The sequence below is a fragment of the Meles meles genome, chromosome 17 (genome assembly GCF_922984935.1).
Source record: "Meles meles chromosome 17, mMelMel3.1 paternal haplotype, whole genome shotgun sequence".
NCBI classification, from domain to species: domain Eukaryota; kingdom Metazoa; phylum Chordata; class Mammalia; order Carnivora; family Mustelidae; genus Meles; species Meles meles.
Genome location: NC_060082.1, coordinates 66999097 through 67012775, shown reverse-complemented (window position 1 = coordinate 67012775; position 13679 = coordinate 66999097). Strand labels below are relative to the sequence as shown.

The window sequence follows — 13679 nt, the reverse complement described above, 5'->3', positions numbered from 1 at the left end:
TATGGTCTTTCCATTCATGGGGAAAGAGAGAGAAAGAAAGGGAGTTCTCAGGCATCTGGTTTTGTTGTTGTTGTTGTTGCTCTGTTTTGTTTTGTTTTTTAGTTTATTCTTTTTTAAAAATTTCTTTTCAGTGTAACAGAATTCATTGTTTATGTACCACGCCCAGTGCTTTTAGTTTATTCTTCATTTAACTTTTAAAACACTACCATAGTTGAATATTAAAACAAAAACAATAGCAAGTAGTGAGCTATGATCATAGTCCTTCACTCATTCACTACTGCATGCAAAATGAAAGCAGTATTATTCACTGGCCCCATGAAGAGGTCTGACACTGAACACCACCCTGGGATGATGTTCATCACCCTCATAGGCTTCCCCATTGTAATGGTGCCATCCTTCCTGATTTGGATCAAAATCTACCAGTGCTACCTGGTCCATTTCATCAGACTCTTCTACCTCCTTCCTCTCAGATAGGACTTTTTCCAGCAGAGAGAGTTCATCAGGAGAGAGAGAGCCATTCTCGGAAAGTTTACCTTAAATTCGATGATGAGGCGACTCTTCTTATATGGTCTACGATAAATTGGCATGCCTTCACTTAGCACACACTTCATATTTCCACGCTTGACAATTTGACCTGGGTGAGAGGTGATGATAATGGTTTGGTTGTCAAGAGCAGGTATTGTCTTTTGAAAGCCACACAGGGCTTCAACTAGAGGTATATCCACACACATGAAAATGTCTTTTCCTTGTTGAGTAAAAACAGCGTGGTCCTTCTGACCTAAAATAATGATATATCTCCTGGTTCCAGTCCTGGTTCTTGGTCTCCTTCACCACGGAATGTTATCTTCTGCCCATCTTTCATGCTTTTGTCAATATGAACTTCTAGAATCTTCTTTTATCGAACTGTCTTCCTTCCATTGCAGCTTTTACATCTATCTTTAGGACTGATCCATTCCCCATGGCCCTGGCACTCCATGAACAGAGGCTGAGTTTGTTGAACCATTCCAAGTCCTATCTGATGAAGTCTTACTTGCATTCCAGTATCTCGGCAATTGGGACAACATTCAACTGTTCCTTTCTTACCACCTCGGCCTTCGCAATTATTGCATATCACATTCTTTTACAGAGCTAGTTTTCTTGTTGTGCCATTATATAAATTTTCTAAGGTGACTGAGAGCTGATGTTTCTCCTCCTCCAAAAAACATATCAAAGATGTCCGTGGGCAGATGAACAGACTCAGGTTGTAATAGATGCCGGAGCACTTGCTGTCTTTCCCAGCCTGCTAACGAACCCCAAAACTAATATTCAGAAGGAAGCCACGTGGACAATGTCAAACATCACAGCTGGCCGCCAGGACCAGATTCAGCAAGTTGTAAATCATGGATTAGTCCCATTCCTCGTTGGTGTTCTCTCTAAGGCAGACTTTAAGACACAAAAGGAAGCTGTCTGGGCTGTGACCAACTATACAAGTGGTGGGACAGTTGAACAGATTGTATACCTCGTCCATTGTGGCATAATAGAACCATTGATGAACCTCTTAACTGCGAAGGATACCAAAATTATTTTGGTCATTCTGGATGCCATTTCCAATATCTTTCAGGCTGCTGAGAAATTAGGTGAAACCGAGAAACTTAGTATAATGATCGAAGAATGTGGAGGTTTGGACAAAATCGAGGCTCTACAAAACCATGAAAATGAGTCTGTGTACAAAGCTTCATTAAACTTGATTGAGAAGTATTTCTCTGTAGAGGAAGAGGAAGATCAGAATGTTGTGCCAGAAACTACCTCTGAAGGCTATACGTTCCAGGTTCAGGATGGCACCGCTGGGACCTTTAACTTTTAGCTTGTACAGCCGACACAGAACGTTGTTTGTGGTGTGCTCTGTTTGGTAGAAGTTTGTCTTACTGTTTCTCTACTAAGAACTCTTTTTAAATGTGTTTTGTTATTGTAGCACTTTTTACAACAAAACTCTACTTGACCAGTTCCAAACTGTACAAACTGTATGAAGCTCCTCCTCCCAGTGGGTTTCTTATTTCTATGTGGAATCTCCTCTCTTGCAGTGTCTGTAAATAAAGATTAAATTCAAAAAAAAAAAAAAATGTCCGTGGGGAGCCAAAACCACCACCAGATCTACTTTCTTTAATTACCTGTTCTCCTCCTTTGTCATATGATTCCCTTTTCTTTGCATCAGAGAGCACTTCATAAGCTTGAGAAATCTCTTTAAGCTTCTCTCCTTCATTTGGGTTCTTATCAGGATAATACTTCAAGGCCAGTTTCCTGTAGGCCTTTTTCAGATCTTCCCGTGTGGTGCTGGGTTTCACTGCCAAAACATCATAGTAAGTCATTTCTTTCACCATTTTCTATAGCCAGGCCAAGGCTGGTGTGGGGGAGCGGGCAAGAGCATGTTGCTGACACACCAAGCATTCTGGAAAGTTCCTCTGGCATCTGTTCTTCTAAGGAGACCAATCTCACCAGTTCAGGGCCTACGATCCATGGCCTCACTTAACCTAATCACTTTCCTAGAGGCCCCATCTCCAAATACAGACATATTGGGGGCTGGGACTTCGACATATGAATTCTATGGGGACACAACCAAGTGACTAGAACAATTACTTTATATTTGAAAAGGAGGATAAGACTGCTCAGAATTTCTTTCCAAAGCCTACAAAAAGGCTGAAATTGTTAAGTGTTCAAAATTTAAATTTTAAATAAACAATTTTATTCTGTGTATTTATTTAGATAGCAGAATAAGAAGCAAATTTATGTCATCTGAGATTTTGAAGTTAACTTTTCTGGCTTTTAGTGTTGGATATTGTCTACTAGAAAGACTTCACATAGCTGGTTCTTTCCATTGCTACCACACACAGGATAAAACAGTCAGATTCTCTTTCTCTTTAAAATAGAATTTTAAAGAATATTACAGAGGAAATCATCTCGTTCATATGGTCAATCTAGCTTCACATTCCATCATGAAAATCCCAGAATTCTAGCTGAATATGGACAGGCCATTTACAATTACACATCATGATTATGGAGACCAGTTTCGTTCCATTTGGAGTTTGGGACTCCTTTTTTAGTAAGTTCCACCCTGTCCCTTCCAGATCTATTAGACTTTGTGTCTCAGACTCTTTTCCTAAAGAAACACAAATTCCTTATGGTGAGCATTAGGTAAAAAAATTCAGCTCAAGGTCAAATTGTTGTGCAGGCCACCCTTTAGCACTTCAGGTTGGTCATTCAGACCATCCTGGTTCCTAAATCATGGATCCTTCGAAAAAAATTTCCTGGATGCGGCCATCTGTTATTACACACACTTCCTTTGATTTACCCCTAAATTTCTCTTTGTTCTCACCTTCTTTCTGCTTTATTCCTAGTGGTCATCATGCCTCAAGCAAAACATATATTTTCTTCTTTAAGAATTCTCTCATCTGAATCATTTTTCTCAATTAATGGAATCACTTTTGATCCTTCTACTTTCATATCTCTCACAGGTAAGACAGGTAATTGATCACCAAATCATGATGATTCTCTCTCTAGACTTCTGATTTCATTCATCCACTCAACAAGCATTTATTGAGAATTTTTTATGTGTCAGGCTATAGGAATTGAGGGTGAATGAGGTTGGCCCAGCCCCCACCCTCATTGGTTTTATAGTCTAGTGGGCAATGAATTTTCACCGCCTAGGAAAGTGTTAGGCTGAACTCACCATAGAGGTGATGCAAGCACAGAGAGTACAAAGGGAATAGAAAATGCAAAGTCCTGAAGGCAAAAGAATCATTGTGTAATAGTGAAATGCAACCAACTTCAGCAAGTAGAACTTTCTTCTAAATGGTTCTCTCACCTCTAACTAATATATTTGCAGATAAACCTTTCTTTCTAAACACAGACTTATTATATCCTCCTTTAGGAACTACTGGTGAGTTTCCATTACCTACAGAAGAACTGAACTCAGCATACCATATATAACCCTGAGTGAGATATCTCTAGCCACCCCACATCACTTGGGAAATGCCCAAATAAAAATAACACTTTAAACTTCCGTGAACTTCTCTTCCTCTTGTATTTGTTCAACTGATGAACTCACTTTAGACTCAGTTTTAATGTCATCACTATGAAAAGTTTCCTAACCCTTCGATTTCTCAAAATTAACTGATTTTTGGTTTGATTTTGTGGCTTGTCCCAAGCACCTGTGACTGCCTCTTTGGCTAGACTATATGTTTTTCAAGCCATCAGACCATTTTATTTTCATTGTTTTTCTAACTCTGAGATTGGTGCCTAACATATCAGAGGTGTTCAGTAAATGTATACTAAAATAAGTTCTCAAAGACTGAATTCAACTTCTTATTCTCCTCAATGGGAATCAATGCAATTGACACCATTTTGTTTGATTTTTCTCCTTCCCATTTTTAGAGATCATTTATCCATTAAATGCAAAACTTGCAATAAGTGTAGTGTTTAGTTTGAGTCAGTAGAAGTGTTGACCAACAAATTTGCAACTCCAAATGTAAGGATCATCATAACAAAACATATATTATTGGCAAAAAAAAAGAGTAATCTGAGGTTTTCCATTTCAGGATCTCCTGCATTCACACTACCTATCTAGGAATTTATAATACAGAAAAACAAAAACAAAAACAAAAAACCAAACACCCTGTGTATTGTTCTCTATATGAAGGATTTTTTTTTAACAGGTCTGAATTTGCTTACGCTGTTTTCCCTGTTTAGAATATTCTTCCCACTCTTATTCTTTTAAAGAACCACACTTTAAGAACCAGCTTTGCATCAAAAGCTTCTGCACAGCAAAAGAAACAGTCAAGAAAACCAAAAGACAACCAACAGAATGGGAGAAGATATTTGCAAATGACATACCAGATAAAGGGCTAGTATAAAAAATCAATAAAGAACTTATCAAACTCAATGCCCAAAGAACAAAGAATCCAATCAAGAAATGGGCAGAAGACATGAAAAGACACTTCTCCTGGGAAAATAGTTATTGATTCTCAAAATAAAGTGAATTGCTAATTCTCTCCCAGCAATTTTATGTAGATTATGGAAGTTATTACAATGTTGTAGCTTGCTGTATCCTTGCCTATATCACCCATTGGGCATGAATTCTTTGAGATAAAGGATTGTCTCTTCACTTACTTGGTTTTTTTTTTCTTCTTAGCCCATTTCAGTTCCTAGAAATCTACAGTAGTTTGCCTCAGTGGAGGCTTGTAGTAATAAAGTTAGTAAATTAGTGAACCAGCATATGATGGACAGTAAAATCAGGTTATATGTGTAGAATAAATATTTCTTTTTGAGTTAGAGAACTGCATTGGTCTTCTTTTTTTTGTTTATGCTAATTGCATTAACAAAATGAATTTTATATATTACTATAACCATAGAATGCTGCTGATCATCCAAGCCAGAGTCTCAATGACAGTGAGAAAATTGAGGAATTAAATGGATGGCTGATTGGTTGACCTAAGGATGCATTAACCTCCAAAAATAAATGATACCTATGATATTCATTGCTAGCCTGTGCAAAAGCTCATAGGCCAAAACAATGAATACTGTTACGCTGAAAAGAAATAAAAAATAAAAAACAAAACAAAACAAAACAAAACTCATAGGCAACGTAGATGCTGGCCATGGTGCTGAAGAATTAAATTGCATGTGATGATCTAAGACATATAGTCTTACAGAAAATCATAAAAATTAAATCAATGCCGGTCTAGTGCACGTTTATTTCATAGATTATACTTTAACATGTGCTTTTATATAATGCTATCAATGCTCATAACGCTTCCCATTTCTAACTAGTATTTCTCAATACAGAGTAGATTGAAGTAAATGATTATTGAATCATTTCATGTTTCTTCAGGGACTTAAAATTGTGAATGTAGTTATCCATCATACTCTTATCACAACTCCCTCCTTGTGGAAGTACTATGGATGATGACTTCATCAAATTAAGGCTTTGTTAAGAATATCATGATACAGGTAACAATAAACATTCATGAGAGGCAGGGAACTTTATTGAAAAAAATTAGATTTATGATGTAGATTGATATTCATCCTCAAATTTACTTACTGGAAACTTTCTACTTTCAGACATAGTTTTAATACTTCTACTAAGAAGTGAGGAAAGCTGCCTAGAGTAGGAAAATTCTGAGTTAAGTATACCTGATGAAATTAATCTTGAGATCTATTTTTCTATTATGTTAGCTCTACTTGTGGATGGATACCTTTTAAAAAAGATTTTATTTATTTATTTGAGAGAGAAAGCACACAGGGGGATAGTGACAGGGAGAAGCAGACTCCCAGCTGAACAGAGAGCTTGATGTGGGGCTTGATCCCAGGACCCTGAGATCATGACCTTAGATGCAAGCAGATGTTTAACGGACTGAGCCACCCAGAAGCCAGTGGATGAATATTTTTATATATGCATGTAGCTTAGGCCTAAATAGAACTGCAATGTGGAAGTAGTAAAATGTCACTATACATATTTCTTCCAAAGTCTGTTTATGTGAAGGTCATTGGATAATAGTATCTGAATATAGAGGAGACAAAATAAAGGGACAAATCTTTTAAGCACTGTTGCCAAACATAAAAATTTTTTTAAAGATTTTTATCTATCCATTTGAGAAAAAGAAAGAGCAAGCATGAGCTGGGAAAGGGGCAGGGTCAGATGGAGAAGCAGACTCCCCACTGAGCAGGAAGCCTGACACCTGTCTCAGTCCCAGGATCTCAGGATCACGACCTGCGCCAAAGGCAGGCATTAACCATATGAGCCACCCAGATACCCCTGCTAAGACATTTTTAAGAGAATATCTGAAGCCACATATTAAGGGTTTTTTGTTCTATATTTTTGTCTTACTTATCTCACATGATTGCTGAAAGAGTGAATTGAAATAATGATTATAAACACATTTTATAAACTAAAACTTCCTATGCAAATGCAAGATTTTGTTTTTACTATTTCAAGTTTGATCTGGAGTCTAAGCCTTATCACCTTTTATCATACTCTTCAAACTAGAATACATAAACCCTGGATGGTATGTGAAGACTTTCTGGGGGGGGGAAATGTCTGAAAAAAATAAAAGGAATATATGTCCAGATCTTTGACTTTGTTATACACTTGTTTTCCAAACTGATCTGCCTGACAAAGCACCTTTTCTATCTCCCTTTATGCAGTTGTCTTTTTTCACTTTCCAGTCTAGATATCCTATTTAGGATAATATTATGATTCAGTTTTCTGAGGGGTAAAAAAATCTCTATGGCTTCTATCAATGGGACAATTAGAAATATTAATGTGATATTGAGTAATTGGTTGCTTCTGGGTAACAGCTGCTTGGGCAAATAAAATTTCCATTTCTTTGTTTTCAACAAAATAGAGGGAAGATATCATAAGAATATTAGCTGATATCTAATTAAAATAATTTTTGATAATAGGACATACAGGATTTTTGACATACATAAGTATAAATAAATATACAGACATAGTGTAATAAAAGTGTAATAAAACTTCCCTTCCCATACCATGAAGGCTATTTCTCAGTGTAAATAGTAAAAATAGTAAAACAAATTGTAATAGAATTTATGATCATCCATTTCATTTTAGTAGTAAATTGTTTATCTACAGATACATTAAGAAATTGAAATATATATATATTCTTTAAAATTATTATTTTGTTTTAATTCCAGTATAGTTAACATATGGTGTTATATTAGTTTCAGGTGTACAATATAGTAATTCAACAATTTCATACATCACTCAGTGCTCAGCATAAATGCCTATTTCCTAAATGCAAGAACTGAAACCATAAAGCCCTAGAACAGAGCAGACAGTAATGCTGCTGGCATGTCTCCTGGGGCAAAGGAAATAAGAGCAAAAATATTCTATTGAGACTACATCAAAATAAAAGCCTTCTGCACAGCAAAGAAAACAGTCAAAAAACCTGGAAAGCAACCTGCTGAAATGGAGAAGATATTTGCAAAGGACATATTTGATAAATGGTTAGTATCCAAAATACATAAAGAATGTACACAGTCCAATACCCCCCTCAAATAATAATCCTATTAAAAAATGGGCAGGAGAAGTGAACAGATATTTCTCCAAAGAAGAATCCAGATGGTCAACAGACACATGAAAAACTGCTTACGTTACTTATCATCAGGGAAATGCAGATCAAAATTACAATGAGATACCACTTGTCAGAGTGGCTAAAATAAAAAACACAAGAAACAGTGAGTGTTGGTGAGAATGTGGAGAAAAAGGAACTCTTGCACTGTTGGTGGCAAAAAAAGTTTTGAAACCGAGTAGTATGTGTTCTCCAGTTTTGTTCTTTGTCTTAAAGATTGTTTTGACAATTCTAATGTCCTTGGATTTCATATACTTGTTAATCAGCTTATCAATCTATATATAAAAAGCCTTCTGGGGTTTTTATTGGAATTGCATTGAGCCTACACCGATATGGTGATGGTAAGGGGAATAGATTGACAGTTTCCCTGTATTTACTATCTTTTCATTTAAGTGTCCTTTAATTTCTTTCAGCAATGTTTTATACTTTTTAGAAGAGAAGCCTTATATATATTTCTTTAAATTTATCCCTAACATTTTAATGTTTTTGATACTATTTTAAGTAGAGATGTTTAAAATATTTTTCTTAGTTGCTACCATATAGAAATGCTGTTCATTTTTGCATATTGACTTTGTATCACAAAATTATTAAAATAACTTATAAACTCTAATAGTTTTTTAAAAATATTTTATTTATTTATTTGACAGAGAGAGAGGTCACAATAGGCAGAGAGGCAGGCAGAGAGAGAGGGAGAAACAGGCTCCCCACTGAGCAGAGAGCCCGATGCGGGACTCGATCCCAGGACCCTGAGATCATGACCTGAGCCGAAGGCAGAGGCTTAAACCACTGAGCCACCCAGGCGCCCCAACTCTAGTAGTTTTCTTATAGATACTTTAGGACCTTAGGAGTTTTTTATGCATACAATCATGTCATCTGAAAATACAGACAATTTTCCCTCTTTCTATTTTAATGATATTTTTTCTTTTATCTTATTATACAAGCTACATCTGGTAGCTCAATAGAAGTGAGAATAGAGATTATTCCCAATCTTAGGGAAAAGGCATTCACTATTTCACTATTAGGTGTATGATTAACTGTGAGTTTTTTGTAGATGTCTTTTATAAGGTTGCAGATGTTTTCTTCTGTAATTATGTTGGTGAAAGTTTTTTTTGTCATGAAGATGTGAAATGCCTTTTCTGCATCTACTGAAACAATCATAATACTTTTCTTCTTTGATTTGTTGATGTGAGTTATATTAAGTATTTTTCAAATATTAAAGAAATGTTGTATTCTTGTATTCTGTGTTAAATCCAATCTGTCATGGTGTTTGTCCTTTTTGTCTAGTTTTGGATTTACTTTGCTAATTTTTGCTAAGGAATTTTGCATCTATTTTCATATTGGTCTGCAGGTTTCAGTTATTTTAGTAGTTGTTTTTTTGGTTTTAGTATCAGGGTAATACTAGCTTCATAAAACCAGCTTCTACGTGTTCCCTCCTCTTTTTTTGAACTGTTTGTACAATAGTCATTGTATTTTTTTTCTTCTAAGTGAAAATTGAAAATTTTATTAAATTTTACTCAATGGTTCTCAAAATTCACCATGCGTGGAAATACCCAAGGCACTTAGTAAAATGCAGACTTCTAGGTCCTATACTCACAGTTTCAGGTTTAATGGACCTGGGTTGGGCCACCAAATTTGCATTTTTTTGCCATTTTATCTTTGTGCTGTAGATACATATTTTTAATTAACATACAATGTATTCATTGTTTCAGGGATACAGTCTGAACTCACCATAGCACATACCCTCCCACCAACAGTGTAAGAGGGTTCCCCTTTCTCTGCATCCTTGCCAACACCTGTCATCTCCTGTCTGATTACTTTTAGCCATTCTGACTGGTGTGAGGTGGTATCTCACTGTGGTTTTGATTTGTATTTCCCTGATGCCAAGTGATGTTGAGCACTTTTTCATGTGTCTGTTGGACATTTGGATGTCTTCTTTGCAGAAATGTGTGTTCATGTCTTCTGCCCATTTCTTGATTAGATTATTTGTTCTTTGGGTGTTGAGTTTGATATGTTCTTTATAGATTTTGGATACTAGCCCTTTATCTGATATGTCATTTGTGAATATCTTCTCCCATTCTGTCTGTTGTCTTTTGGTTTTGTTGCCTGTTTCCTGTGCTGTGCAAAAGCTTTTGATCTTGATGAAGTCCCAATAGTTCATTTTTGCTCTTGCTTTCCTTGCCTTTGGTGATGTTTCTAGGAAGGAGTTGCTGTGGCCAAGGTCAAAGAGGTTGCTACCTGTGTACTCCTCAAGGATTTTGATGGATTCCTGTCTCACATTGAGGTCTTTCATCCATTTCTATTCTTTTTTAAGTTCACTCTCATAATTCTTGTGTTTTTATTTTTTTTTACCTACTTAAAATTTCAACTAGATGTTTAATACAACATATTCCATAGTAACTTTTTAACTTGGACTTTTTTCAAGAACATACTTTTGTTTCTTTTTCTTTTTAAAAAAGGTATATATAGATATAAGCTTCAAGGTAGTCCTTTTCCCCTATTCAATACTACTCCTATATATATATATATATATATATATATATATATATATATACACACACACACACACACACCAGTTTTAATTTGCCTGTATCTCTGGAAAGTTGAGTCCTTTACAAAAGATAACCAGATACACCTGGGAAGAACTGAAACACATTTCCTCACCCACAAAGAGGTTTTATAACCACTTTTCCATCTTATTCTTTTGTCAGTGTTTCTGTGTGTTTGTTTTGTTTTTATACTTTATAAGTCTTATTCTTGGGATTCATTTGGCTGAGGTTTTCTTTTTTTCTTTTTCTTTTGTCAGTCTGTTTGTTCATTTTGTTTTTGTACTTTGTAAATCTTACTTTTGGGGCTCATTTTGGCAGGGTTTTTTCTTTTGTTCCTTCTCTCTTTTTTTCTTTTTTATTTCTTTTTGGTGGTGACTTCTGATTGCTCTGATACTTTCCAGGGTGCATCTTGCCTGCATTGTGGTTGATATATTCAGCTCATCCCCTCAACCACCTCTCACCAAAATAACGAGGAGGAGGAACACCCAACAGAGTAAAAATTTAGAGACTGTGACCTTTGCCACAGGACTGTTGGATATGGACATAAACAATATGTCAGAAATAGAATTCAGGGTAACAGTTATCCAGACAATGGCTAGGTTGGAGAAGACCATGAGTGGCAACATAGAATCTCTAAGGATGGAAGTGAGAGCTGATCTAGCAGAACTTAAAAATGCTATCAGTGAGAATCATTTTGATCTAAATAATCTAACAGCTAGGGCAAATAAGGCAGAATATCAAATTAGTGATCTAAAAGACAAACTGATAGAAAAGAAGGATCAGGAGGAGGCCTGGAAGAAACAGCTTAGAATCCATTAAAAGAGAATTAGGGAAATAAATGATGCTATGAAACATTCCAATGTCAGAATTATTGGGATCCCTGAAGGGGTGGAGAGAGAGAGAGGACTAGAAGATACAGTTGAACAAACCCTAAATAAGAATTTCCCAAATCTGGGGAATAGAACAGGTGTTCATGTCCTATAGGCAGAGAGGATATCCCCCAAGATCAACGAGGGTAGAAAGACCTCCAGGTAAGTAATTGTGAAATTCACGAATTGTAAATTCAGAGAAGATGCCTTAAGGGCACCTGGGGGCAGAGATTCCTTAGGTACAGAGGAAGGACCATCAGTATAACGTCAGACATGTCCACAGAAACCTGGCAAGTCAAAAAGAGCTGGCAAGACATATTCAGGGCAATAAATGAGAAGAACGTGCAGCCAAGAATACTTTATCAGGCAAGGCTGATGTTCAGAATGGATGGAGAGATAAAGAGATTCCAAGACCAGGGGCGCCTGGGTGGCTCAGTGGTTTAAGCCGCTGCCTTCGGCTCGGGTCATGATCTCAGGGTCCTAGGATCGAGTCCCACATCGGGCTCTCTGCTCGGCAGGGAGCCTGTTTCCCTCTCACTCTCTCTGACTGCCTCTCTACCTACTTGTGATCTCTCTCTGTCAAATAAATAAATTAAAAAAATCTAAAAAAAAAAAAAAAAGAGATTCCAAGACCAGCAAAATCTAAAAGATTATGTGACCACCAAGCCGGCACTACAAGAAATAGTAAGGGGGGTTCTATAAAAGAAGAAAGACCCCCCAAGAGTGATACAGAACAGAAATTTACAGAGACACTCTATAGAAACAAGGACTTCACAGGCAACATGATGACAATAAAAACGTATCTTTCAATAATCATTCTCAATGTGAATGGCATAAATGCTCCATAAAATGGCACAGGGTTGCAGACTGGATAAAAAGACAGGACTCATCCATAAGCTGTTTACAAGAGATACATTTTGAACCTAAAGATACATCCAGACTGAAAGTGAAGGGATGGAGAACCATTCTTTATGCCAATGGGCATCAAAGAAAGCTAGGGTAGCAAGTCTCATATCAGATAACTTATATTTTAAGCTGAAGAATGTAGTCAGAGATACAGAAGTACACTACATCATTCTTAAAGGGTCTATCCACCAAGAAGATCTAACAATTGTAAATATTTATGCCCCCAATATGGGAGCAGCAAACTACATATGTTAATCAAAATAAAGAGTCATATTGATAAGAATACGTTAATTGTAGGGGATCTTAACAGGCCACTTTTAGCAATAAACAGATCATCTAAGCAGAAAATCAACAAAGAAACAAGAGCTTTGAATGACATGTTGGACCAGATGGACCTTATAGATATTTACAGAACATTTCACCCTAAAACAACAGAATATGCATTCTTCTCAAGTCCACATGAAACTTTCTCCAGAATAGACCACATATGGAGTCACAAATCAGGTCTCAACTGAAATCAAAAGATTGAGATTATTCCTTGCATATTTTCAGACCACAGTGCTCTGAAACTGGAACTCAGTCACAAGAAAAACTTTGGAAGGAATTCAAACACTTGGAAGCTAAAGACCATCCTGCTCAAGAAATGTTTGGATCAACCAGGAAATCAAAGAAGAACTTAAACAATTCATGGAAACCAATGAGAATGAGGACACATCAGACCAAAACCTATTGAATATGGCAAAGGTGGTCCTAGGGGGCAAATACGTAGCATCCAAACCTTACTCAAAAAAATTGAAAAATCCTGAATAAACAAACTTTCTTTACACCTTAAAGAACAGGAAGAGCAACAACAATTTAAGCCAACCCCATGCACAAGAAGGGAAATGATTAAGATTAGAGCAGAAAATAAAAAAAGATTAGAGCAGAGATCAATGAGTTAGAAACTAGAGATACAGTAGAACACATCAACAAAACTAGCAGCTGGTTTTTTGAATTAATAAGATTGATAAATCATTGACCAAAATAATCCAAAAGAAAAGAGAAAGGACCCAAATTAATAAAATTGTGAATGAAAGGGAGAGATTACAACTAACACAAAGGAAATAGAAACAATAATCAGAAATTATTATCAACAGGTATATGCCAATAAATTAAGCAACCTAGAAGAAATGGTTGTATTCCTGGAAACCTATGAACTTCCAAACCTGAAACAGGAAGAAATTGACAACATGAAT

The 13679-nt window shown here is 36.2% G+C and overlaps 1 pseudogene; it reads right to left on the bottom strand.

Annotated features, from left to right (window-relative positions):
* Nucleotides 1–304: 304 nt before the first annotated feature.
* LOC123927639 lies at nt 305–2357 on the bottom strand (annotated as a pseudogene).
* Between the last annotated feature and the right edge of the window lie 11322 nt (nt 2358–13679).